Raw genomic sequence first — 27460 nt, 5'->3', positions numbered from 1 at the left:
TAAAGAAGGCTCATTCCAGTGTTCGAATCGTACGATCGAAAACACTTGAATATTGAAATTAATCGACATGTCGATTAGTTTCAGGTTTCCATTTGGAATTCCTCTATAAAAGAAGTAAAATAGAGGGATTCCAAATGGAAACTAGAAAACTGAAAATGCAAAATTGCAAGTTAATTGCTCCCCCCCCCATAATATAAAAAATCATAGTGTCGGCATCAACTGGCATCACAAATAACAAAGAACAGTCAAGGAGGATTAAAAGATCGAGGAGAGAAAGCACTAATCAGACCGCCACTGAAAACCCCCCCCAAAAAACTGGAACATGGGGAGGCTTGTTACCATCCAAATCTCAGTGGAGACCAATAGTCGCTGTTAGTGATAAGTCATGGCAAGCGGATGTTGCGATAACGCAAATTCATTTGCAGACGTTATCGAAACTTCTTGTCACCCAGACTCCAGGAACACCAATAGTTATTATTAGTGCATTATTTCTGATAGACTTTGTAGAAACTCCTTGTGAGTACAAAAATACTGCTATTATTATTAATAATCTAATTCATTCAAAATATTTGTATCCCTAAAAGTTAATATGGCGGTCATTCGTAAAATTTTGTCTGGCAGCCATTATGGCAACGTGAAGTGGAGTGTTGTCCAATAATATTCACTGTTGCATTTGTTCTTTGCATTCTGTTTTTATCTTGCTCCTTTGAGGTTAACAGTTGAACGCGCTAACCGGTTGCACCATAAACACTTACCATTTGCTCTTTTTTTTTTATCAAAGATTATTTTGATAAAGACATTTATAAATTTCATTAAAATAGTTTATCAAAAAAAAAAAAAAAAAAAAAAATGGCGTTCACGTTGAGCGTGTTTATCTGCATATCAAAATATCGTATGTTCAATCTCTACCAAGAATGCTTTTTCTTTATACTTTACAAACAGAATACACGTCCTAACAAAAATAATATTCATGAAATAGTTTTGCACCACTTTTATGTCCTCTTACAGAATTTAAAATGAAAATATGTACGAAAGTAAATATATTCCAATTTTCATTACAGTCATTACATGATTTTGATTCAAGAAAAATGTTTAGAATTTAGGATTTAAGACTTAAGGATCTTAAGAACTTGAAATCCAGAGAATCTTGCTTAATTAATATTTCATAAATAAGTAGGAAACGATTTCAATATTTTTTCTGATTGCATAATTATTAAACATCAATTGATAAATATTGCGAAAAATTAAGTTTAATTGCGACATTTTAAATGCTAGTCCAACATTCCTTTTGAAAATGCAAATATATTTGATCCATAGGTATTAGTAGGGCTATGACAGCAGAATATTCTTATCATTGTTTTGACTCTCTAGTATATATCCGACACTGTTAGACATAGTTAATCAACCGAGAACGACATCACTCTATACAAAAATATTCAAGATATCAACGGATACACACTCGAGAGTAAAAAAAAAAAAAAAAAAAAAATGAAAAGAATAATCTGTTGTCATAGTCCTAGTTATTAGTGTTGGCAATCGGGTCTGGAAAAATGGGAACTTTTCGGGTATCAGAATTGATATCATAATAAAAAATGTTTCAATTCCAAAAACGATTATTTTAATTTATTTTTTGTTTTGTACTTTTTGCTTTAAAATTAATATTTTGATAATTCAATATATCAGTAAAATCAATAAATATTTTGATAATTAAATATATCAGTAAAATCAATAAATATTTTGATAATTCAATATATCAGTAAAATCAATAAATATTTTGATAATTCAATATATCAGTAAAATCAATAAATATTTTGATAATTCAATATATCAGTAAAATCAATAAATATTTTGATAATTCAATATATCAGTAAAATCAATAAATATTTTGATAATTCAATATATCAGTAAAATCAATAAATATTTTGATAATTCAATATATCAGTAAAATCAATTAATATTTTAATAATTCAATATATCAGTAAAATCAATAAGTATAAGTTTATCAACGTTAGAATATTAAAGTTAAAGCAACAAATACAAAAAAAAAAAAATTAAAAGAATAATTTTTTGGAATTGGAACATTTTCTTACGATACCGATTCCGATACCCAAAAAGTTCCGATTTTTCCGATTGCCAACACTAATAACTATGGAACAAATTTAATTTTTCAGAATATTTATCAATTGATGCTTAATAATTATGGTTAACGTTTCATCAAAATTGGAGATATTTAATTTTTTTAAAGAACTTCCAGCCCTCTATATTGTTTTCTTTGTATAAAGCTAAATTATACTGAAAATTGAAATTGAAATAAAAAATTGTATCAGAATCGGGAATTTAGAACATTATGTCAGCTTTGTTTTAAAATTCAGATTCTGGTAATTATTTTTGTAATTTTACTTTACAAACAAGAATGGAGTCATAAAATCTATCATCAGAACAAAAATCACAACACCGATTAAACTAAAAAAAAACAAAACAAAAAACAAAAAAATGGCATAAATATATTTACCGGAGAATTTAATTAGTTGATGGATTATTTAGCATACAATTTAGATTTCTTAATTCTGTTGGCGTCGTAATATTAATTCTCTTGCTCCATGCTAATTTATGTTTGTAGTTTTGTATGACATACTCACTGGATGTGAACTGAAAGAGAAAACCATTAAATTATTAAAATTATTAAGAACTAGCAGGCTGCCCATCGCTGCCCGTTCATAAAATGCATTTAAATGATATTTTAATTTATGCAGATTTCATATTCATTTTTATCAAGCCCATTCTCTACTGATTATTATATTGTATTCAATGTATAGTAGTTATTTCAAAAGTTTAAAATAATGCCATTTGAGTGCCATCAACTACAATCGAAGCCAAAATATTTAGCACTATAGCCATATTCGTTACCATTTGACCTTAGAATACATGCATATCGAAATTTTACAAATTAATGCAGTTAAACTTATAAATGTATATTTGTGCATGCGTAGAGGATATACATTAAATCAAATTGTGCTTGCCAAATTCATTTTTTTAAAGTTTGATCCATTAGCAGCTATTTATCCGGTTAAAAATCAAATCTAATTTGTTCTGCAGGTCCGAATATCCCATATATCAAATTTCAAGTTTGTAGACCAAAAATTGACAATTTTGTAGAGACCGTTCTGCACACAAGTTCACTTTTATCATAGATACAAATATTCTCCACTGAAACGCTTCATGTTCTTGTAAGACTTTTCAGTTCTTAACTTAATTGAGATGCTACTATAAATTTATCAAAATATATCTTCTAAAAGTATTTAGTGCATATTGAATATTGAGCTTTTCCACAATAATTTGAAATTGATTCGTATAGTTAGCGCTACATGAGACAATGTTTTTATATTTACAATTAAATTCATATATTATTCTATCTATTTCTCTCTCATATATATATATATATATATATATATATATATATATATATATATATATATATATATGCAGTGATGATCATATTTATTGGCACGGTAAAATAAAAGTTAAATTTTGTCTAATAAATTCTAAAAAAGGGATAAAATTAAAGAAAATAACAAAGTATATTATGTATTTTTAACTGGCCTTTCCGATGCAGCAATCGGATTTTAGAAAAAATAAACAACAAAGGAACAACAAACATAATTGCAAAAAACCCTTGTTCAAAATTATTGGCACGGCTTTGTTTTTCTTTTAGTATCAGTATAATATCAATCAATTTCCGGTTTACGTGCTTTCTGAACTTTTTTATAGCCATATTATGCTTGTTTAACGCTAATTCAGTGAATAATTTTTTTCAGATATTTTTTAGATAGCGATTTATTTAAACTATTATAAGTGACTAAATTATAATTTTCAATCGCCATGGTTAAAACTAAGGAACACAGCGAAGACGTCAGGAAGCTTGTTGTAGCATGCCATACCAATGGGGAGGGCTATGATAAGATTTCAAAGAAGCTAAACCTTCCCAAATCCACTGTTAGAGCCATAATAAACAAGTTCAAATCGCAAGGCCACGTTATGAGTTTAGAGGGTAGAGGGAGAAAAAGGATTCTTTCCCCAAGAGATGAACGGAAAATTGTTCGACAAGTAAAACAAAACCCAAGGATCTCTGTTGGGGAGATTGTTGATGAACAGAGCACCTCTGGAGTGAATGTATCTCGACATACAGTTGGTAGAGTTTTGAAGAGAGCTGGTTTAAAAGCATGTCGTCCGAGAAAGACTCCCTTATTGAAGCCTATGCACCTGAAAGCAAGGCTAGCCTTTGCAAAACGTCATATTGATAAAGATGTTGCATTCTGGAAACGTGTTCTATGGACTGACGAAACGAAAATAGAGTTATTTGGCCATAATAAAGTGTCTTATATTTACAGAAAATCTGGCGAAGCTTTCCTGCCTAAGAACACCATACCCACAGTGAAGCACGGTGGAGGCAGTTTGATGTTTTGGGGATCCTTTGCTGCCTCTGGACCAGGGCGACTTGTTAAGGTCACAGGTAGCATAAAAAAGGAAGATTATGTTAAAATATTGGATGAAAACCTGAAAGACTCTGCTAAAGAGCTCTCACTTGGTCGTCGTTGGTGGTTCATGCAAGATAATGACCCAAAGCATTCGGCTAAACAGACTAAGAAATGGCTTGAGGACAATCATATTAATGTTTTGGAGTGGCCATCACAAAGCCCAGGCCTTAATCCAATTGAAAATTTATGGAGAACATTAAAATTGAGGGTAATGCAAAGGAAGCCTAAGAATCTTATTCAATTGGAGGATTATTGTCAGGAAGAGTGGGCTAAAATTACTACTGAAGAGTGCAACAACTTGGTTGTAAACTATGAAAAGCGACTGAGGAAGGTAATCAAGGCCAAAGGCTATACAATTGATTATTAAATAAATCGTGCCAATAATTTTGAACAAGGTTTTTTGCAATTATGTTTGTTGTTCCTTTGTTATTTATTTTTTCTAAAATCCGATTGCTGCATCGGAAAGGCCAGTTAAAAATACATAATATACTTTGTTATTTTCTTTAATTTAATCCCTTTTTTAGAATTTATTAGACAAAATTTAACTTTTATTTTACCGTGCCAATAAATATGATCATCACTGTATATATATATATATATATATATATATATATATATATATATATATATATATGACAACAACATCTACATAAAACGCGATATATATATATATATATATATATATATATATATATATATATATATATACATACACACACACACATACTAGCTGACCGCCCGGTGTGGCCCGGTCATAAAGCATGCTTATGTAATATTTTAATTCAAGCAGATTTCTTATTATAGAGCCAATACTCTATTGATTATATCGTACTCAATATATAGTAGTGCCCCCTCTGGTTGGCCCGGTTGTAAAATATACTTAAATATGATATTTTAATTTGTACAGATTTCGTATTTATTATTACACATCCAATATTCTCTCATAGTGTAAGCAAGCAGTGATTTCAAAAGTTTCAAAAATATGTCATCAGCTAGTGTGTGTATGTGGAACGGTTCCTACAAAACTGTTGATTTTTAGTCTACAAACGTAAAATTTGATATATGGGATATTCGAACCTGTAGAACAAATTAGATTTGATTTTTAATCGGATAAATAGCTGCTAGTTACTTTTATTTTCTCTACCGATCTTCCTAGACCCAGGACTCTAATAAACAAAGTCTCTGACAGCATAGATAAAGCACTTTCCCTCGACACTAGCACACAAGTGCATGTATTTGATGACTTCAATGCCTACCACAGCAACTGGCGTGGATTTTCTACTTACACAGACGCAGCTGGTAGCACAACACATAGCTTCTCTATATCTCCTTCCCTATCACAGATGGTTACGTTTCACACCCGTTTCCCTGACGATCAAGAACAACACGCATCATTTCTTGATCTGTTTCTGACCACAGTTCCCGATGATTGTGTTAGGAATGCCCACAATCCACTTGGGAATGCTGATCATGCAGTGATAATGGTTAAAATCACCCTAAACTCCAGAGCCAAAACTGAAGAGCCATTGCTCAAAATAACGAAATATTATAAAAAGTCTAACTGGGAAGGCATCAGGGACCTCATCAAAGACGCCCCATGGTGAAATGTTTTCACTTCCTGCTGAACAGTGCGCAAATGAGACCACTGAATGGTTCAAAACGGCAACTGAAACACAGGTTCACACACGGAAATTTTATAGGAAGCCAATAGTTTACTTCTACTTTTGCAGCTGCAATTGCGCAAAGGCAGCATGCGTACCGCAGATTAGACCGACATAAGTTCAGTTCAACCAGACAGAAGTATATAGAAGCCAAAAGTAACTGTAAGAAAGAAATAGCGACAGCTAAGAGAGAATTTACTGAAACTACCAAAAAATGCATCATAGTACAGAAATAAGGAACCCATGATTTCTGGAAAATCTACAACAGTGAAGTAATTAATGGGCAATCAACAATTCCACCACTATCCAACATCTGCTAATCACCCCCTCCATGACTTTCCTTTGCAGACAGACGCCACACTAGATGATCTGAAAATTACCCCTTCTAAGGTGCATGCTATCATAAAAAATCTTGACACTTGAAAAGCATGTGGACATGATCTCATCCCGACTGTGCTATTAAAAAAGTGCTACGCCGAAGTAGATCCAGTTCTCTCTAAACTTTACAACAAATGCCTTAATGAATCTTGCTTTCCTGACTGCTGGAAAACTGCTTCTGTGGTACCAGTTTTCAAGAATTCTGACGAAAGAACTGACCCAGTATATTATCATCCCATTAGTCTCCTCGCCAAAATATTTGTCTCTAATTAACCAAGCTCTAGTCTATCACCTTACAGATTCTAAACTTCTGACTGACCAACAATATGGATTTAGGCAAGCCTATCCACAGTAGACATCCTAACTGTAATCTCTGAATGTATATACCATTCACTGGACAAAGCAGTGGAGAGGTAGCTCTAGATATATCTAAGGCTTTTGACAGAGTATGGCATGAAGGTCTTCTCAGGAAAATCAGATCATACGGAATCACTGGAAAATGCTAAACATAATTAAACCCTTCTTAGATAAGAGAAAAATCCAGGTTGTTCTCAACGGTCGTACATCTAAACAATATAATATAAATGCAGGAGTGCCTCAAGGGTCTATCCTTGGACCTCTACTATTCCTAATATTCATAAATGACCTCCCTTACAAAATTGTCAGTGGGATGGTATATATACTGATGACACCACGCCCTATAACAGACACGACAGGAAAATAAATTAACACATATCTAAAGAAATGGCAGAAACACTAGAGGATGACCTCCAATCTGTAGTGGAATGGGGGCAAAAATGGATGGTCACATTCAATGCTGCTAAGACTAAACGTTTCCTCCAATAATTACAAGTCACCTTCTCTACCACCAATAGCAATGGGCAGTGACTCTTTATCTGAAAGTACATCTTTTAAACTCTTCAGCCTAACGCTCACAGGAAACATGAGTTGGAACAATTACATTGAGAGCTTTGCCAGGACTGCTGCGAAGGTAGGTTCTCTCTACCGTGTTAGAAAGCTACTAACACCCGAAAGTATCCTATACCTCTATAAGGCCATTATTTGCCCATGTATGGAGTATTGTCATATTTGGGCTGGTGCATCTGCTACTAGTCTCTCACTCCTAGACAAGGTTCAAAAGAAAGTCGCCAACCTGATAGGTCCTGAATTGTCATCTAAGCTTCAGCCTCTGTCCCATCGACGAAATGTAGCATCCCTCCGCCTGTTCTACAAGTACTTTAATGGTGAATGTTCTGACGAACTGCAAGCACTTGTACCCCATCGATGTAAATACCCCCGATAAACCCGACAAGCAGCTAAATCCCACGCATTCAAAGTAGAGATCCCTAGATGTAAGAGAGCCTTCCACTCCAGTAGTTTCTTCCCCAGAACTGCTAGACTTTGGAATTCCCTTCCAGGTTCCTGCTTCCCCAAATGTACTGACATGCAGAAGTTCAAGTGTAACGTGAACTGACATCTTGCTGCCCAACTCCCCACATAGTACCCCTGTAGCTTTTGTCCCTGGTAGTAGCCCCCTACATCAAAGTGGCAATGTGCCTTGTTTGGGGTGAAAATGTAATAAAAAAACATTAAAAAAAAATCGAAATCAAAAGCTAGCTCTCCTTATTAGTTACCATCTGTACTATTCCTTAGACATATAAAAACGAAAAATAAAATAACGAAAAAGGTATTAATGTATATTTATGCATGCATAAAAAGCACTTAAAGTCGATATACACCTGCTAAATTCTGCTTTTTTCCAAGTTTGACCCGTTAACAGCTTTTTACACCGGCTGAAAGCCTAATCGAATTTGTTGCACAATTCCGAATATATTAAATTCTAAGTCTTAAAAAAAATTGACAAAATAGTTTGGTAGAGACCGTTCCTCACACAGATAGACAAGATAACACGCATACAAATATATGCATGTGTTGTAATAAAAAAATAAATTTATACTGTTAAGATTAATGCTGTGGAGACGCCCACTAATTAAAATAGGTGGGTCAGTGAGATATATAAAGGTATCAATCACCAATACCGGGGGAGTTCTGCAACGACCGCCAAATAAGCAAGACGCCTATGTTGCCTCCAGTAAGACATGCAACACGCCACCTGCCGGAATATCTCCAACTGAAGTATCTCTGAAGACATGTAAATATGTATATAATATTTCTTCCTAATATATTATTGTATACCTTTACTTTCGTGTTCTTGTTAATTATTTGTGCATACACAACAATCAGATTTTTAAATTAGATTCAATTGAACTATTAAAATGTTCAATACTAAATAAAAAATAGTTGCTTATATCTGATTTTAAAAAATTAGATACAAGCAAATATTTTTACAAATCTTCTCGCCTTATACTTTTCTGGACACAATTTTGCTTCGCTAATCAGACTTGACAGTTTTGCAACTGGATTTTCCTTTGTACTTAATATCAGTTCTAAAGATTCTTTTATAGCACATGGGTAATTCTGAGAATTTTCGTACTGATACCGTGGAATACTTCAGATGTGCTACCGTTCTGATGAATGGGGTCAGTTTAATGGATTAATTAAGCATGTAAAAAGCATCATACTTCAATAAGCTTCTGACCTTCAACCCTGACTTGAAATTAAAGACTTGCATCAAATCAGGTGTCGCTGCAAAAATGGGTTCATCATTCCACCGCCCCAGAATGTATCTCACTCCTGACGCTATACTTCACTCTATAAGAATCAAATACGACCTAAAATGGAGTACCGTTTCCACATCTGGAGAGGAGTCGCTCGGGGCCCCCTATCCTCTCTTGACAGAGTTCAAAACCGGCTTCGTAATCTAGTAAATCACCTTTTCTCCTCTCTGCAATCTCACAGAAGAGACGTTGCGAGCCTGGCTCTTTTCTGTTATTTTCACGGCAGGTACTTGGAGTTTCAATCTATGCCCCCCTCTCCCCACCGCCAAACATTCACAAAAAGCACTAGTCTAGCCATAACCATTATACATAATTCCCCTCCACTCTGTGCCTAAATCTAAATGCAAGTTTCATGACCAAATCTTTCTTAGAACTGACAGGCTATGGAACAGTTCCGTTAGCCTGGTTTCCAGCTGACTGCTACAGTCTCTAGTCCCATGTACACATGTTCTTGTTGAGCCGTTCCATTGAATAGTAAATTTTTACCCAATTCCCTCCGCTAACGATTACTACGCTGTGGTCTCAGTGACCATCGTACACTTATTAACTCTTATATCCTAGTAGCCTTTGGGTCTCGATAAGTGTGAATTTGTAAAAAAAAAAAAAAAAATTGTTTCGAAACTTACGCAATCATAGAATGATTTAAAGCCATAACTTTATGTAAAAGAATTTATAAAACAAAAAGACAGTGATATTTAAAACGTTGTCTACATAATTTACCGAAGATGCGCATAGTAGTGCGAATTAAAAATATAAATTACTAATTCTCATCTAAAATATTCTGAATATTTTAAATTACGATTAATGGTTGACGGAACTATAGCATGCTACCCCTGTGAATGAAAGAACAGATTCCTGAGTTCGACAGAAGGATTCCCGAGTCTGACAAGATACGCCTGAAGAAGCTCGGAGATTACATCGATTGAAACGTTGTACGAATAATACTCAAAATGAGAACAGTAGTCCAAGTAATCCTAATTATCAATCCTTATTAAAAAAAACCCCAGAAACTTCATGAAGTTTATTAATGTTATTAAACAATGGACAATAAAAAGTTGAATAAGCCAAAAATACGTAACGCGAGGTCTCAAATGCATTAGGATTCAATGTTACAAAAATACTTACGTTTCGTAACTGGTTAGTTCCAAATTGCTCTTCGTGACGCGGGGAGAAACCGTTTGATTAATGCCCAAGAATCAAGTTCAAATCTGGAAACATAAAAAAGGAACATAGTAAAATATTTGCCTACAGGTGTCGTTTTCTGAATAACTTAACCTTATCTCAGTCTGACTCACTCAAAATATGAACTCTCAGCTCAGCACAAAGACTATGTAGTGAAACGGGGGACATCGGAAAATCTGAATATCAGCCAAAAAACTGTTTACCAATCTGTCACCCGGTCAATCTTCCTCTATTGCTGCGAAACGCGAAAGTGGAATCATTTCACTGCTGGTTCGACCATCTCTTAATTCCTGTTCTTCGTCAGCACTTCAACCTGGAGTCACTACCGTCTAACTTTATGCAACAATGTCTTAAATAGTTCATGCATTTAACTCGTCGCACAGAAAAAGAATTGAAAGTAGGTTATAATTCATCCTTACTTCTCTGCCTGAGTGCAGGAAGAACCTGCATAACAATCATAAAGGAAGGGAGGGTCGATTCTCAAGTCAACAGATGGGCGGTCTTCGACAGTTAAATTGCAATTGGTTATCCATCTCGTGCGACATTGTTCGGAATCGCGTGCATGAGGCGAGATGTAATGCTGACCGAAGTGAATACCGCATCAACAACAAGGTTGCAGTAGCTGGTACACGCTAGATTTTTTTTTCGGTTGTTATGATTAAAAAAAATTCTTGATTTCAGCTCCGAATTCAAAACGTTTTTACCTGAATCTGGTGTGGCGTTCCTGCTAGTTGAATTGAATCGGTTTTTTTCAAAGGGAGGAAGTTCCTAAGGGATTAAATTCACAAGTGGTCCTCAGTCGTATGTATTAGATATGGCGACTTTTTTTACAGGCAGATATCGCCATCGTCCCACATACAGTGCCGGGAAGTGATAGTGACTAAGTGGTTAACGACACGAACTGAAAACTTTATGTAAAAATGGGTATGCCATGTTCGAATCCAGTGGTTTCCTCTACTTCAGTGTATGTGGACATTATTCACTGTTTTGGATCAAGTAAAGATTAGATACCCCTTAGACTGGCGAACATTTCAAGTGACACCGGTTGTTCGACCTTGACATTTACGTTGGTTGTTTGTAAACACGTCAAATAGCAGACATGGTCGAATGTTTGAGAGCAAAATTTAAAAAAATATATATTTACAAAACTTTTAAAGATTTAAAAGAAAAAATATATTTACAAAACATTTTCTTTAATATTAAATATTTACAAAACATTTCAGGATTAAAATAAAAAACAAACATTTTTCTGTTTACGCAAAACGTTTTAATATAAGTAATAAAGCGAACGTATTTAAACAAATATATTTTAATAAATGGGTATCTTTCTGAGTGCGTTCTTTCCATATATTTACAGAACTTTTAATAAAACTAATAATAATAATAATAATAAATAAATAAATAAATGGTAATTTTTTACGACGTGCCCCAGCATATGATAAACAGTCCAACCTCCGTATGTTTAGAACAGCTTTCGGAATAAACACCTCCCAACCTCAAATGCCGTTCTTAACATGGAGTGGTTGGGAGTGTTTATACTACGCTGGGACAGGTCGTAAAATAATACCAAATAAATAAGTAAACCGACATTATAACTGAGAATTTCGGATCATGTCAATTAAAAAATACATAATTAAAAAAAATAAATAAATACAATTAACCAAACTTTTTAATGGCAGAAACAAATATAAAATAACTGACTTGTGCGGATTTTTGCGACCAAGATTATTTTTATGTGTGTTTTTAAAATCTTTCTTTGTGCGTTTTTAATACAATTCAATATTTATTTAAAGTGCGATGTATGTAGGTGGTCAGTGAAGGAGAAATCCTTTTAGACCCAGGCAATTTTTATGCATAATAAAATCACAAGTATAAACAATCGAGATTTAAAAAAATATTTTATTAACATATCTTTTATAACTTTTATTTTTATAAAGATGAAGTGTGGTATCACAAAATACAAATCTTTTTATAATTTTAATTTTTATTTTAACCGCCCCCCCCGCCACAAAAAAACTTGCTATTTGTTTAGTTCTCCATGAAGACAAATTAAGCACAAGTAGGTTTAGCGTCCGAAATTTTCAGTTTCTAATGTTTTGTAATTAATATAGTTAATTTTTTTCTTTATTATTATTATTATTATTATTAGTTTTATTAAAGTTCTGTAAATATATTAAAAAACGCACTCAGAAAGACACCCATTTGTTTTAATATATTTTGTTAAATTTACGTTCGTTTTCTTACTTACACAAAAAGTTTTGTGTAAATAGAAAAAAAGTTTTTTTTAATCCTTAAACGTTTTGTAAATATTTAATATTAAAAAAATGTTTTGTAAATATATATTTTTTCTTTTAAACCATAAAAAGTTTTGTAAATATATTTAAAATAAAATCTTGCTCGCGAACATTCGACCAATACTGCTATTTGACGTGTTTACAAACAACCAACGGCAATGTCAATGTCGAACAACCGGTGTCACTTGAAATGTTCGCCAATCTTTGTCTTCTGCTGCGGGGTATCTTATCTTTACTTGATCCAATGTTTTTATGCCCAAACCATCAAACTGAATTTACATAAGGAATGACATGAATCTATGACAAAGTTAAATGCCTTCATCTGATAACGGTGTTTATGTTTTATCAGTAAAAGAAAAGCAAAATTACCGTTATATGTCAAACTATAGAGTGCGTGTTTCGTAAATGTTAACAGCAACATTAAATAGATGAATAGACCATCTATCTCGGATAAACCTTTCTTATAGTGTGTGTGTGTGTGTGTGTGTGATATATACATATATAGTACGACACATACCAACAAATTGACCAGCGTTGGTGAGTCGTAATGACTTACTATATTTTAATTAATGCAGCTTTCGTATTTATTATTATAAAGCAAATTATCTATTGATTATATTGTACCCAATATACATATAGTAATGATTTCAAAGTTTAAAAAGTGTCTTCAGTGCTATCAGCTAAAATCAGAACCAAAACATTCAGCACTCTAGGCTGAGTCGTTTTTGAACTTCAACTTTCCTCGTTACCGTCTGAACCATCGCCAAATAGATAAAAAAGGCTAAAAAATTAAGCAAGTTCAAGCTAAAATATATATGTACGCATGCTCAGAAGTTAGTCGGTTTAATGCTGCCAAGTTCAACCGTTTTTATTTCAATTTTAACCCTTAGCGACAATTTTTACAGGCTAAAAAACCAAATCGAAAGTATTCCCGAGGTCCAAATAATCTATATATAAAGTTTGTAGATCAAATATCTAGAACGGGGTTTTGTAGAGAGGTTTCGAACACACACACACACACAGAGGATATCTCTCTTTCTCTCACACACATAACACGTCCTTGTGACAGAATGTTTTCATTCTAAACTCTATACAATCATGCACAATGGAGAAACTATGCACAACTAGAATTAAACACACAGTTAAACGAAACCGATAATCTAAAAATAAACCATAAAATAAATTAATTAATAAATGCTCGTTTTTCAAAGAAACATGCAAATTAGTTAATCTTCATGAAGTCGCTTGCATATCCACGACTGAGTATATTAAGTTACTTTTTCTATTAAAAAAATTTAGTAAAACTAAGTTTCTAATATCAATGTCAAAGCGAGAAAAAAGAACTTGTGTGTGTATAGGTATGTGTATTTGTATATGCGGGTATGTATATGTATGAATGTGTTAACAAATGCAATCATATCTAAAATACAGGAAAACTAACCGGCAATATTTTTATTGAATTATCTCCCTTTCACTGGGCCGAGTGTAATAAATTTCTACTTGAGTCCCTATAAAATTAATTATACTATATTGATTTATATACACCTTATCTATAAAAGCGAACGTGTCTGTGTGTCTGTGTACATTTCCCTACGCAATAACTGTCTACAGACTCGAAATTTGATATAAAGGGTACTGAGATTTGGGAAAATCGATGAGATCGGTTGAAGTTCGACCTTTCAGACGACAAATATCGAAAAATTGGCTAAAAACATTAATATCTTCACCTGCAACTGGGCACTTTTCTACAGGGGCGGGGTCGCTTTTGTCGCCGATATTTTTTGAAAGTCATCCTCTCCTTTCGATTGCCCAGCCTTGATTCCGGTTTGGCGGTGGTCGTAACAGCAAATACGTCCGTTCTTTTCCTCCTTCGCGGTACGGGTTCGAGCCTGCCTTCCTACTACCACTTTTTTTTTTTGCTCAACAGACACCTCCAAACACTCGGGCAACGCCGGGCGTAAATGCTAGTTAATATTAATAAATTACCAAACAATTTAGCCTTCTAGGGAGCGTATAAAAAATAAATACAATTTATAAAAAGTAAAGAATTAATTTCGTACTTTCAAACTATGTGAACCCTTTTAGATATAACTAGTAAACAGATTGCAAAAAATAAATAAACACTAGATAAATAAATAGTATTATATGAATGATTTGTTGGTAGAATTTAAACATTTTTAATTGAAGCGTTGAATATAACCAGCCAAGCTTTACAATAAGAACCAAGATGGCTGCCGGAATAAACACACGATGCTGAGTCGTCTATAAACTTTCTTTTTTTTTTATCCAATACTAGCATGCCGCTCGGCATTGCCCAGTCGTAAAATACGCTTAAGTATTATATTTTGATTAATGCAGATTTCATATTTATTATATTGGACCCAATATATAGTAATGATTTAAAAAGTAAAAAAAAAAAAAAAAAAATGACTCGTGTGCTACCACCGAGAATCGAAACCAAAACGTTTAGCTTAAGATTTCCTTTTTCCTTTTACGTTAATGCGTGAGCTATGAAGACATGATTGCTGCAAGGCTAAAAGTTAAAACATGAACCAACAGCTATTACGTTACGCATACATATCAAAGTCAATTCCATTTTTTAAAAAAATTTTCACACTTTTGCACCAATTTTCCCTGGCTAAAAACCAAATATAAAGGTTCGCATGGGTTCAAATACCCTATATATTAAGTTTTATGCCTGTAGACCAAACACTAACAGGGTTTGATAGGCAAATTTTTAAAAACAAATATATATATATATATATATATATATATATAGAAGAGGTTTGTGTTTACGCGAATATTATGAAAGTATAAATCCTGTAGAATATCTGCATGAATATAATTACATGTTAACTAAAGATGATCATCTCATAAAAAAGCGAAAAAACTAATTAATTCCGTTGCCTGGAAAAAGGACCAACGAATGTTTCACACTTCCAATACTTTTGTCATCGAAATTTGTGAAATCGTTAATTTTCAATCAAAACGATTAACTGCCTGCTCTAGTCGGAGGCCCAGCGCGGTGCGGTGTACCTGGAGGAAACTGCACATGCATTCCAACAATGATAGTCCACAATATATTGTAGTCTACATTGTACTTGTGAATTTACTGTTGATTTTATAAAATTCTTTTTATATAATGGCTTGACATGAAGTTTAAAATACCAAAGTCAAGTATTATGGTACAATTGCGCTCTAAGTAGAAACATTCATTTCGAACGCTCCCCCATCTCATCAAAAATCTATTCTGATATCATACGTTGGGTCTTTATTTGTATGGTAATAAAACTTCTCAAATGCACTTATCATGTTAGGCTGTATAAGGATGTTAACTTTGGTCAAAATTGGACTATTGTTTCTTTAATCCGATTTCTTTTCGATTATCAATTTTTGATACTTATCGGAGGCATTTCGATACAAAACCTAAGTAAGAACACTCCCAGACATATAAAGTATCATGGAATTTCAGAAAATGTCAACAGCCGTTTCTGAGTCTATAAGGAATGAACTCGCTCATACAAAATAACTTTTATATACAAGTGGAAATATAGTAAATAAGATATTTATGCACATGTCTATTTAGAAAAAATAGTGAAAAGAGTACTGAACGAAACTTGTATGAAGAGGTTAGTGCACGCGAAAATGAAAATGCGCCTCATGTTCTGATTTTAATTTGCTTACCTCAAAACATTCAATTTGAGATTTCGTTTCCACTTTTCAAAAATTATATTCTATTTGCATAGTTTTCTAAATCTGTGCAGATAGAAGTTGCTGAAAGCTTGTTCTACAACCAAATATCCAATCTCATAAGATTATTGCAAAGTTAAATACCCCCGTCTGATAACAGAGTATATATTCCATCTTAAAGCACTTAAATAACACCAACTGCATTATTAGTTGTAAACTTATACGGTGACCAAATGTTCATAAAATTTTATAGCAAAATTAAATACTAGTAGAAGGACAGCATAGACGCTGATTAATTTCCTTTTCTCTTTCTCATTTTATATATATATATATATATATATATATATATATATATATATATATATATATATATATACATACATACACACTAGCTGTATATACTCGGCGTTACTAAGCTGAAACATTAGTAGGCGAAGGGTTTAGTCAAATATTAAAGATACACCGAATATTCTACTTTCTCATGATTTTCCTGAAAGTAAACCACATTGGATTTATGGACGCATAAAACACATTTTCGTCTATAAAAATTTCAAGGGAAGTAAATCTTATAGCTTAAAAAGGAAATAACTCATAGCTTAAATGAATAAACTTAGGTTTTTAAAGGCAACTGGTGTCTGCTAATAACAATCTTTTAAATAAATTAACATGGAGCTAATGATTATAATAGATTTTTTTTTAAAATGTAATACGCAACTGAGGTCACTTCTTGATTTCCCTTGAATAAATAGTATACGTGGAAATCAACTATTTATTTTACCTAATGCTTGGTGGGACTAATCTTTCCTTTCTCAAATGTGATAACCCTATATAGGGATTTGCATTATATATATATATATATATATATATATATATATATATATATATATACATGTATATATATATATATACTGGCTTGAGGTAGTTGTATGTCTAGCTGCACTGATGAGCTGTGATACAGCGGACAATGCTGTATGTGGATGACATATATATATATATATATATATATATATATATATATATATATACACGTTTGTGTGTGTGAAGCATAAATGAAAACCGTAAATTAAAATTTACATATAAAATTTATTTTTCTGCAGAATACCTTAAAGAGAGATAATTCTTATTCCGGAGTTTCAAAGAATGCAAAATTCTTTTATTCCGGGGAAAGAAATGTTAGCAAATTTATACACATAGCAAAGCTAAAAAATTGCTGGTTTTAAAAGAAAAAAATAATTAAATAATAAACAAAGAGAGAAAATGAGAAAAAAATCCGTTTTCCTAGATTCAGTCGTCAAAAAAATCTCATTCGACAAAACCTAGAAGTTATAAGTAAAAAAAGCCTCTTATTCAATATATATTTAATAGTGAAAGATCGACGAATAGCATTGAAAATAAATTTACATAAGTTACTTTTAGAGCCGAACAAATGAAAAAAAAACAGAGGGATTAAGGGTGTCGAAATTATTATCATCACTTCCTTAGAAGATCACTTCGACATATAAAAACATTACCAATACAAAGACAAATAAAAGCAACAAAAAATGAGAAGAGAAAAGATCTGGTTGATAGAAACAAACAAACAATTTTATTAAGAAAAGAAAAAAAAGAAACTTAAAGCAAAAAAGTTCACGAGCTGTCTGCTGACGAGATTTTACTGTCAGTTACAAAGAAAGTCCTTTGCGTGGTAACAATTACGAAGGAGATAGAAAGACTGGTTGAGAAGGCCTTTTTACTGACTACTGTGATATGAAATTTCAACCAACGTAGGTTTTTTAGAAAGGTCGAAATACTTTAGCAAACTCGAAATGAGTTCGCTCCTTTGTATGCAATTTGTGTTTATACCAGTAGCCATCTTGGTTCATTTTGTAATGTCTTTTTTTAAATGAAAGTCCTCGAGTAGATTAGTTGAAATAGCTGCAGAAAGATAACTTATCTAAAATAATGTTCTGAGCGTGTTCTTCATGGCGATGAATTTATTTCCTCATTTTACCATAAGAATAACCTGTAAAGAAATGCACATAGTTCTTTGTATAACAACGTTCTCTGGACAGGCAGGGAGTCCGGTAAAAAATCTTCCTCATTCTTTCTTTGAGTCAGGTCTGAATAGAAATATTCTTTTGATTTGGCTTAAAAAAACTGCAGCTTGAGACGTATCTATTTTCTTCAAGCCTTATAAGAAAATATCTCGTATAGTGATACACACTTCCAATTCAATTTTTCCAAGTGAGAATATTTTTCACATGTGACTTCTCTCCTGCAAGCTGGTATTTTTCCGACATATTTAACTACTAAGTCCTGTAAAGATTTTTTTTTGATTTACTTGAAGTAGATTTCTCTCAGCGAGATACGAATTCGTCAAGTAACTTACACGCAATCACTTCAACACTATAAACTTCGCCAGGTAACTTAGATGAGTTCACTTCAACATTTTTACGTCCTGTTTAGATGAAGAGAAGATGACCCTTTAAATGTGCTGACGTCATAAATTCGAATTGCCAATTTCAGTTTGAATTTTATCATGAAACGCGGGAATACACAGATCAATCAACAAGCAGAAATTAGTCACATGACTAACAACATCAGCAGCAGTTAAGCAAATTCAAGAGAGAGGAAAAAGAGGGAAAAGTAATATATATATATATATATATATATGAATTCTATATGAGGGAGAAAAGAAGAAAAAAAAAAAACACTAAACATCTCCCATATTACAGAGAAAAAGAAATCTATCTGCAAAGAATTGCAGAATAAAAAATATATCAACGAATTAGAAGCAAAGTAGCTTTTTCCTTTATAGCTTTGATTAGGTATAACTTATTTGAGATCATTTTTGCCAACAAAGTAGGGGTTTCTCATTGTTAAACTTACAACCTCCAAAATACTAAGATGGTTTGGAAAGGGCCTTGTGTATAATGAGAATGCAACTCCCAGAGGTATACCTCATCACACACAATTTTTTTATAAAGGTGCTATCTAATGGATATCCTGTAAATTTGTGCGCACCCGAATATGTCCAGTTAACATCGAAATGTGTTCTGCAAATGCCCAAATGCGCCCGTTAATATATTTCTTATAACTTCCCGTAACTTACGAACACATCCAGGGACATATTGCATCGCTGACTGTCAAGTTTTGAAGAGTACAGCCAACATAATAAGCCTAACACTGGCATTCAAGTTTATATACCACTAAACTTGTTTGTAGTGTGAAAAGTATATCTTTCTGAAAGACTGGGAACGTAGTTCTAGTGCTAAAACTCACACGGGATTATGCCACATAAAACAACGAGATCAAACGTAATTTGTTGAAAAAAACATTACTAATAGAACTAACAAAAGGAAGTTTCAAATGAACTGGACACTTAGCTGAACCAAAGAATATATTGGCATTAAATTTCACAAGTTTTCGATGAACACACTTGGAAATTATGCCCCCAGAAAAACCATAAGAATATCAACCATTTTTCTAAAATTTAACTAAAAGTTTCGCTGTGCAAATCTGACGAACTCTAAGCACTTGTACCCCCCTCGACGTAGATACCATCGACAAGCAGCAAAATCCCACCCCTACACTATAGGGATTCATAGATGCCGGAAAACCTACTTAATAGTTTCTTGCCTATAACTGCTAGATTATGGAATTCCCTCCTGGGTCTGCTACCATGACTGTACTGGTGTGCATAAGTTTAAATGTCACGTGAACAAACATCTCGCTGCTCAAATCCTTTCATAGTGTTCCTGTAAATTTGATCCCAAATAGTAGCCCCTTATGTTCAAGTGGCACTGCACCTTGTTTGAGGTGGAATAACAAAACAAAACAAAAAAATAATGAGGGCCCAGTGAACCAGGGTCGAGTCAAACTGATCTTGGTATTCATAGAGGTAAAGGAATCTCAATATACAGGTCCCACATACAAGTCTGTAAAAGTGTATAACAGTGAAATTCTGTCCTTTCTACTAAAGGGTTTAAAAAGGGTAAAAAGGCATTCTATTTAACTTCAAGAGTTACTTGCCTCGTGGCAGGATATTAATGACGTTATGTATTGTCCACACAACGCAATAACAAGAGGATCTAAGAACTCTACTGAACAACAAAAATTCCTTAACAACTATTACAAATATTTGTTAGGATAACATCCAAAGGTCGCCCATTGCCACCTTATCAACCTGCAGTTCTTCTTGCGAAGTTCACCTTTAACGTTGTTAAATTAGTGGCGCGACCGCTACTTTCTATCATTGCCTCATCATAAACGGAGATCGGCAGATAGAGGCGAGGCCCTCTTCCATTATTCCATACTTATTATATGCAATCTTAAACAGCTCGCCCCGAGCACTTATTTTTTCAAAATGAACCTATTGACCGCTGAGGACACTCGATTAAGAGCACCCTTGGATGAAAACTACCAACCGCACACGCAGCGACTCGAAAAGGGTCCGCAGGGGATGGCGATGAGGGTCAATGGACACGTGTGAGAGATCCAATTAGGTATTCAACCTGAAATTAACAAACTTATTGGCCAATTTCATAAGTTCCAGAAAAATTGTTCCCCGGAAAAGCAGTCCAAATTTTTTTAGCGGATTATCGGATATTTTGCATGGAACACACGTGATCCGTGAACCACCGGTTGGACAGAACTGATCTATTCGACATGTTAACCATCTACTTGACAAACCTCTAGATATCTAGGGCATATTTGTAGAAAATGCCTTCCACTTTGCAATAAAATATAAGACGTATCTAAGTGTTGCGTAAAGTGAGAGGGCGACACCAATTGAGAAATAAACCATCCAAATGATTTTGTAAACTTCATTCCACCCGGGATGCCGCTGGCGTTTATGCTAATATCATCGCACTCGCATGGTAATAGATTAAAAAAGCAGTCTCCAATGGTATCAATGTGTCACAAAGATTAACTGTTCCTAATGCCTCTTATAAAGGAAACGAACGCCGGCTGTTAAAGTAAATTATATTTTTTGCCACTTATTCAATTATAAGATCGGAAATGCAAACACGGTTTGACTACTCGAGCAGCTAAGCTAATATGAAGAACACCCCATAAGCAGTGGTCACATTACAAAGAAAAGTATCACCGCACGTTGTTATCTGCGACAAGCGTGTGTTTTAAATGGTTTTGCTAATGGCGTCAGGTTATCGACGCAGAGTGTGGTCTTAGCAATTCCAATTGAATACATAACAGTTTCTGTTAGGTTCTATTATGTACTATACCTGGAAAAGTACAAATCTGTTATAACTGATCATTGTTCCAGGTGTAAATTTTTTAACAAAATAATTCCTTATATATATATTAGGGTACAGGTGGGGCTTATACTTGTTTGTCTGACGCCACCATTTCTTTTCATCGCAGTTTCAGACAGTGGCTGATATACAATGGTTTTTTTTTTTTTGCATAAAATGACACGATGCAGAGTATTTTCCAAGGTTTTATTTTGGAGATAATTAACTCAGGAGAGAGAGACTTATGTTTACTTAGCCAATTGACTCAAGTGAAAGGAATGACGCACACGGACAGATACATCGAGCTAACATTTCACTTAGTTTATCAAGTTTGCTACACTATTGGCTAAATGCCTCGTGCAACCCATGGCGGCCTTGTATTATTCACCGTCCCACGATTAGATTCCACAGGTAGATCGATTTGAAAACCTTTGTTTCTTCCAGCTCGCAAAACGTGATGTCATTAATCATATCACTGTTTTGTCTACGGTGTCATGTCAGTCATATTGCCTCAACGCTGAGAACAGTGTTAATTTTAACAAGGATCACACTGAGTGCATAATAACCCAAATTTGCAAAGTAGAACTAACTAATCCGTAATATGTAACACCAAGTGTCACAAGCTGTGTCCTTATTGCGTCACACCTTTCGCTGGTGTTACTTACTGGTGTCATTTTATCGGACAACGGCCGTGATTGTATTTATCTTTCGGTTTTTAAAGGTATAAATCAAGGTTACGTAAAGAAATACCAGGAAAAAAGTGCCACTCTCCCCTACATCCCAGTGTAGTAGTTAATAAAAATGATCGCTTGTAAGAATTATTTGAATATTTTCGCCTACGATCTCCTCAATAGGCAAATTATATACTTCAGGACCTTTTATTCACACTTGCACTAGAAAGAGGTCCACGCGGATACTACAGGAAACTTTTTCACCGCTGATTTCGATTGAACCAAAGTGAGGTTGCGTTCTCAATCAGAATTCTTGATCCTTGGAATCAATTTTCAAGTGAAGTATTAAATGCACCAACAACTCAAGGCAAATTTATTGAAGTGGTGGCGCATTGTGTTCTCTTCTCTAAATTTTTACCATCTTTTCCTTACACGGCATTAAAGCACAATTGTTTTATTTTTTGCTAAATAAACTGAATTGAATTAAACTTGTGGAGGATGGTTCCTTACGGGAATTTGTTGACATTGGGTTTTAAAGCAACCGTGTTGTGATCTCCAGAGATGCAGTTCCGTTGTAACGTGTTCCGCAAGAAAGAAGCCCTTGTGAAGAAGCCCTCTTTATGGTGATTTCATTTGGCGTTAGGAACACAGTTGAAAAGCGGACATTTTTCGTTGTAGGAGCAAAACGAGTTCTTGCTGCGAATATTTTACAAAGTACAAACCGATTGAAGCTCAGTCGAACACTTTCTATAGAACGAACGATGCAGTATAAAGAGACTACAAATTTCTTTTTCGATTAATCGACAGTAAGGAACAGACAAGACTACCCCCACTAGACTTCAAAGTCAATTTTGAACTGCTTTTCGTCAAGACGGTTATCTTTCGCTCTAAAGGTCCTGGATATGGCCATAAACTATATCCGGTGGTGAGCACCAGCTTGCGGGCTTTGGGGAGTGTGGAGCTACTCTTTAATCGTATTGCCCCCAGGTCCACTGACCCGGAGTGGTAGTACCTGTCAGGGCCCCAACTATGGGTTAAATAGAAACCGACTTATAAAAAAACAAAAACAAATATATTCTATTAAAACAAGTTCTTCAAAATCACTGGATTCGGCATTAAATAACCTGAAAAGGGTTGATATGCCGTAAAACGAAAACAACCAACCAACTATCGCTCTAAAAATTTTCTCACGCCTGAGATTATTCTCTATCTCTACCAATCTACTATCAGACTATGTAAGGAGTACTGTTATATTTGAGTTGGTGAATCTCTGTCCCATTCAAGGGTTCTTGATAATGTACAGAAATGTATCTGAAGTTTATTCTTCTCTGCAACCTCTCCTACAAATATGATATTGCTAGTCTTAGTCTTTTTTATCAATACTATTATGGCATGCGCTGTCCAGAATCCCTACTTTTGTTCAAACTCGTTTTACTCGTTGATCTAATGGTCTCTAATTCGTTGTTTTTATATTTCATTGTAATAAAGTTTCGTATAAGTAATCAGATTGTTGTACAAATAAACCAAAAATAACTGGTCACAAGAAAGTTCATACTCCGCACGAGTATCCATGAATTTCAAAACGACTAAGACATCCGATTTAAACAATAAACATCAATATATAATATAATCGAAAACTATATTAAAATATTGTAAAACATTACTGTATAGTGAAAATACACGCGGTAAAATGCAGCTAAACGTTACTAAATAGAAAATATAGCGTTATATGAACTTTGTTTCCGAATATTTTACCAATCTACTTTTATACACACACACACACACACACACACACACACACACACACACACAACTATTTTCCACCACCTATGTACAACGTCATTACTCAAACTATTCCAGTAGTCGGTAACACGTGATTATGTGCTTTAAATTGGAATTTTAAATAAAAAATAACGGTTTTGTTTAGTTATTAAGATTTGGCTTCCAATGCATTCGAAAGTATAGGTCACCCGACGAGATCATATTTTGACCGAAATGATAGCGCTGTTATCGTCGTGATATAATGGAATTTGTTTACTAAAAACTGAATAAAATACCTTGCTCGTTTTATTAAGCATTATCACTAACTTCGTTAGATTCATTGGTATATATATATTTATATATATATATATATATATATATATATATATATATATACACACTTCACTTTATCACAATTAATCGACACACAAAAGTTATCGATTATAACACGTGCCTTTAAGTGGCGAAGACAAGCAAGTCAGACAACCATCTCAGAAATTAATGAGAAAGGAATTGTCCACTCTATAATAAGTCAATAGTTGTGTTTTTTTTTCTTTAGATCATCAGAAATGCTAAAAAATTTACATGAAAAATTAAATTACTGATGTAATTCTAATGTTATACAAATATTTTAGTAATATAACTAGATAAAGAATAGCAAGTGCGAACGCCTGCGTAGCATATTTTCTACCGCTTTTGATGACTGATGTACACTAGTGTAAGTTAAATGACAAAAATGTCCACGCGCAGAAAAGTCCAAGAAAATATAAAACATTAGTTCAGTACTTACCTTGGAAGACAAACTCTTCGAACGAAAAGCAGTTTTGTTCGCTTGCTGTAGTCGTATATGCAACTTTGGAATTTTCTTTATATTCGCGTTTATAATCAGTGACAATGTATTGTTTATTCAATCGATATTATTTATTCAATCGATATAACTTGATTTATTGATACGAAAATGGCAGCTTAGGAGTGTGGGAGTTAATTGAAATATGTGTTAAGATTTTGTTCTCAGCGCTCAGAAAATATATACGATATATTTCATGTGTTTGCTTTAAAACTGTATCATTTATAGCAAACCTGCTTCCCAGATGACTATAACATAGTCGTTTTCAAGTCTAATGTAAACAAATTCTTGCTGAGCAGTCCTCTTAAATAATTTAATCTACCCATTGCCGATCAACACAATGTTGCCTCAGTCTATCCGACGCTCATTAGCCGCTTATCCTTGAGTTGCTTTAGAACCGGGATAGCGGTGAAATCATTGATTGATTGATTGAGTATTAAATAATTGTGGCGAAAAAGTTCATAGGAAAACTGATAGGAATATAAATCGTTTAAAGGAAGACACAATCATAACATTTAATTATCTATCTTAAATGAGACTTTTATGAAGTATGAAATACCGGAAAGAAATGCCAATGCATTCGTTAAAAATTAAAATTATATGTAATACTAATAATATCAACGGACTGGAGAATATAACGATCTAACGCCACATAACCAAGTAAAGATAGATAAGAATCATGATAGTGTGCATTAAACAACTGATGATCGCTAATAACTATTAGATGAGACAATTGCCTATCTCTTAAGAAGATGGTTTAGGAAAGATAAAGTTCAGCTTTACTCTAGTCACGCATAATGTACAGTTCAGGTGATCAATAAATGAGTTTAAATAAATCGTCCCTAATTTGTGTTGTGATTCGGCTTTAAAGATTGATATGCCGTAAAACGGTAATAGAAACAAATGCGAAAGAAACATTAATCTATAATGGCCAACAGCCACACAAACAAGAGAAAGAAAAGCATGTTGTCATAATATTTGTTATTTGCATATAGATAAAGTATAATTAGAACTTTCTATTTAAAAGTATATAGAATTGAAAATGCTGTTATCGAAATCATCTATCAATTTCCACACGAAATACGAGTCATGTCTAGTCACGAAATAGGCACATATTTGGCGAGTAGAATAAAGAACTACTGACCTTGTGGATATGATTTGGAGTGTATCAGGAAAAATATTCTTATTTAATTTAAATGTATGCACCTACGTCCAATTGAAATACGAGGCGTATCCAATAGACACAAATTTTGGCGGGAATAATGTAGAATTATTATTAGTATGGATAAGAGTAGTGCTAAAAATTCAGAAGTTGCAGTTGTTTCAGTGTATCAGGGATAACATATGCTTATTTACGGATCAAGTCGTATTAAAGGTGAATTCTCGAGAAATTAGAAAATAGTACAGGACCGTCTGACTAGTCCTCTTTCGGTTTACTGTTGAACCGAAATAGCAAACTCAACTAGCATAACAATTATTTCATTATTTGATATTAAAGTATGTCTAAAGAAAGTATCGTTTGTACAGAAATAATTAAGAAATTGAAGATGAAATAAATATCAAAGGACTTAATTATTATTACTATTGATTTTAGACCAAGTCTAAGTTAAATATCATTTGTATACAAATATATAGGAATTGAAGATGGTGGACTAAATGCGTGTACTGAATTTTTCGTGAAATATGAGGCGTGTGCAGTCCGAAAGATTTGGCGCGAAAATGTAGAATTATAAATAGTATGGAGAAGAACAAGAATTCTGAAAATGTATCCCTTGGTCCAGTGTCCTGGGCAAAATGTGTCGAATGGCGGATTGGACCACATCTTTTATGTCGAATCAAATAATGTAATTATTAATACTATTGCTTTTGAACAGCATCTAAAGTAATTTACATTTGTATAGAACTAATGATGAAAAATATAAAAATGATTGATAATACGACCATCTATGCTTTTGTTTGTAATACAGCCGGTCAAAAAAATACGCAAGCATAGCATTCTTTTGTAGCATCTACATTTTGTGCTGGCTATGAGAAAATCATGGAGAGAGAGAGAGAGAGAGAGAGAGAGAGAGAGAGAGAGAGAGAGAGAGAGAGAGAAAACAATATCACGACAGCTGCTGGTGAATTTTAGAATGGAATTCTAGATGCGACGAGCATATTTCAATTAATTGACAATTTGTATGCTTGTTTGCTAACAAGAAACTTGACAACATAATCTATTCTCTTGAAACGATTTTCACTGTTCACATATAAAAAGCAGCATATGTAAATGTATCGCGATATACTGCACATTCTACAGAAATTTAGTTTTAAACCTATCAAACAACTTGTATAATTTTACGTAAACACATGCGTCATGCATTGACACACCGGTCCTTATATTTGACACTGTCCTCGAAGGTCTAAGGTCTAGATTGTCAAAACAACTTGGTATGAGGATACTTTTCCCTACAAGTAAACCTTGACTAAATATTCAAAATAACACAGTATTCATCGCCAAAATAAAATATTCTCTGTATAACTTACCCA

General features: G+C 33.6%; 1 protein-coding gene across 3 annotated transcripts in view; it reads right to left on the bottom strand.

Annotated features, from left to right (window-relative positions):
- The window catches only part of LOC145283542 (carbohydrate sulfotransferase 15-like), a 373389-nt gene that overhangs the window by 90109 nt on the left and 255820 nt on the right, over positions 1 to 27460 (bottom strand). For 2 of the 3 annotated variants that reach the window (XM_080132411.1, XM_080132412.1), the window contains exon 2: positions 10378 to 10460. The gene's annotated coding sequence lies outside the window, so the exon portion shown is untranslated. Of the gene's footprint in view, positions 1 to 2512; positions 2650 to 10377; positions 10461 to 27460 lie in introns of those variants that run through there. The other variant, XM_080132413.1, reaches the window with a different exon arrangement.

This window comes from Euprymna scolopes, chromosome 8 (genome assembly GCF_053919585.1).
Source record: "Euprymna scolopes isolate OS-2025 chromosome 8, ASM5391958v1, whole genome shotgun sequence".
Classification (NCBI taxonomy): domain Eukaryota; kingdom Metazoa; phylum Mollusca; class Cephalopoda; order Sepiida; family Sepiolidae; genus Euprymna; species Euprymna scolopes.
This window is presented reverse-complemented; position numbering and strand designations above follow the sequence as displayed.